Source organism: Elaeis guineensis, chromosome 6, assembly GCF_000442705.2.
Source record: "Elaeis guineensis isolate ETL-2024a chromosome 6, EG11, whole genome shotgun sequence".
NCBI classification, from domain to species: Eukaryota; Viridiplantae; Streptophyta; class Magnoliopsida; order Arecales; family Arecaceae; genus Elaeis; species Elaeis guineensis.
The window spans coordinates 123,531,106-123,533,877 of NC_025998.2; positions in this window are offsets into that span (position 1 = coordinate 123,531,106).

Consider the following 2,772-nt stretch of genomic DNA (forward strand, 5'->3'; position numbering starts at 1 on the left):
TTCATACTGTCAATCATTTATAAAAGTCAAATCATCATAATTTCCAATTATACTTTTCTTCTTAAATTCATCAATTTCTTAAGTTCTTCTTACCAACCATGACTATGACCACATTATCCCTGTGGCAGGGTCATAATACCGCGTATCTGCTTGCGGTGGGCTGCGAATCATCTGGCAGCCAAGTCCTTTGGAACCGCTGGTCTAACTGACGGTTTTGTCGCTGGTCTATCTGGCGACATGTCGCTGGTCTCACTGGCGACATAAATTCTCAGGACAGTCAATTGCCAACGTATATGCCCCCATTGGCGGGATCCTCAACACAGTCAGGTTGTCAATTTCATATTGTCTTCCAATTCATATATTATTTTCAAGAATAATAAAATTAATTGATATTCGAGTCAAATCAATTATAACATTCTTTGAGATCATATATCATCATAATAATTACTCCACAAATAACTTCAATCATAAATAATTTTCTACAATTAACTTTCATCATAAATAATTTTTAATAATTATTTCAATAAATAATTACAATCGCAAGCATGCATAAATTTATTTAATTCATAATTTACCAGATAAATTCAGTAAAAATAAACACTACTTACCTCAAAAGAAAGTTCAAACTAGAAATTCTAGGGATCTCGAAAATCCTTCTCTGAACCTGATATGTCAAATATCATATTTTAAATCAAAATTTTATCAAATTAAAAATAACTAAATTATTAAAATCTAATATCCCCACGATGATCAATTCGTCGACAGCATCCAGGGTTTTCGGACTAATCCATGGATACCCTGATTATATTTATTTATTATTATTATTTTTATTTATTTTTTTTATTAATTAATTCCATAAATCCTAAAATCTAAAGAGAGAGGGAGAGAGAGAGAGTTTCTCTCTCTCCGCCCCTTCTCTTTTTTTTTTCTTTTTCTTCTTTTTCTTTTCCTTTCTTTTCCTTTTCTTCTTTTTTTTTTCTTCTTTTTCTTTTCCTTTCTTTTCCTTTTCTTCTTTTTCTTCTTCTTCTTCTCAGCCCTTCCCGCGCCGGAACAGAGGACAGAGTCCTCCGGCCTTGATCGGCCGTTCGGGCCGTGGCCGCCACGGCGGAGGCCAGCGTCCGACGGGGGCCACTCCCCCGGTCACGAAGGAAACATGGCCGGCGGTCAATTTTGATCGCCGGCGTCGGAAATTCACGAAAAAGGGGCCCAAAACAGAGTCTTTTTCCCGACCAAAAATCGGCGACGCTCGTCGCCGGCCACCGTGCACAAACGCACAGGGGAAGGAGGAAGGAAGGGAGGAAAAGGAGGGAAGCTTACCTTGACCTCCGGTGACTTCGTCGGAGAGCAATCACGGCGAAGACAAGATGGTGTCCGCGGCTCTATTTCGAGAAAAACGGAGAGAAGGAGAGAGGGAAGAAGTCGATGGATCGATTCTAAGGAGAGGGGAGACCTTCTTATAGAGGGTCCTAGGATTTCGAGGGGTCCTAGGACTCCTAATAGGCTTGGGTCTCGCCGGAGAAGAAGACTCCCGATTTTACTCTATTTTTTTTTTCTTCTGTTGGGCTTGGATCCTGATGCTGTGGGCTTGGCTTGGGCTATAACATTCTTCACCCCTAAAAAGAAATTTCGTCCTCGAAATTTTTCATACCTGTAGTCTCGAAGAGCTGGGGATATTTTTGCTTCATTTCTTCCTCTAGCTCCCAAGTAGCTTCTCTTTCTGAATGTCGACTCCACTGTACCTTGACATAAGGAATGTTGCGACGTCTCAGCACCTGTTCTTTACGGTCTACGATCCGTATCGGATATTCTTCATATGATAGATCTTTTCTGGCTTGTACTGGTTCAAGTTCCACGATGTGACTTGGATCTGGTAAATATTTCTTTAACATAGAAACATGAAAAACATTATATACTCCTACAAGTGAAGGGGGTAAGGCAAGTCGATAAGCCACCTCATCAATTCTTTCCAAAATCTCAAACGGACCCACATATCTAGGATTCAATTTACCACGAATGCCAAATCTTGAGATTCCTTTTGAAGGAGATACTTTGAGAAACACATGGTCACTGGCTTGAAATTCTAATTTTCGTCTCCTGTTATCTGCATAGCTTTTCTGTCTGCTTTGTGCTGCCCGAAGTCGATCTTTAATTAATTGAATCTTTTCGACTGCTTGTTGAACAAGTTCGGGACCTAATATTCTTCGCTCACCGACATCATCCCAGTGAATCGGTGATCGACATCTTCTACCATATAAAGCTTCGTAAGGTGCCATACCAATGCTAGCCTGATAACTGTTATTGTAAGCGAACTCAATCAAAGGTAGATGCTCATCCCATGAACTCTTCATATCCAAAATACAGGTTCTCAACATATCTTCTAAGATCTGAATAGTTCTCTCTGATTGACCATCAGTCTGTGGATGAAAAGCTGTACTGAAGTTCAATCTTGTTCCTAATGCCTTGTGTAAGCTCTTCCAGAACTGTGATACAAATCTGGTGTCTCGATCCGATACGATGGTCACTGGAATTCCATATAGCCTTACAATTTCTTTCATATATAACTTTGCTAGTCTTTCCAAGGTAAATCCAACTCTAATTGGTAGAAAATGTGCAGATTTTGTTAATCGGTCCACAATCACCCAGGCTGCATCATTTTTACTGGGAGTCTTCGGTAATCCAGTTACAAAATCCATAGTGATATGTTCCCACTTTCAAACTGGAATATCAAGAGGTTGAAGTAGTCCCGCCGGTCTCTGATGTTCAGCTTTAACT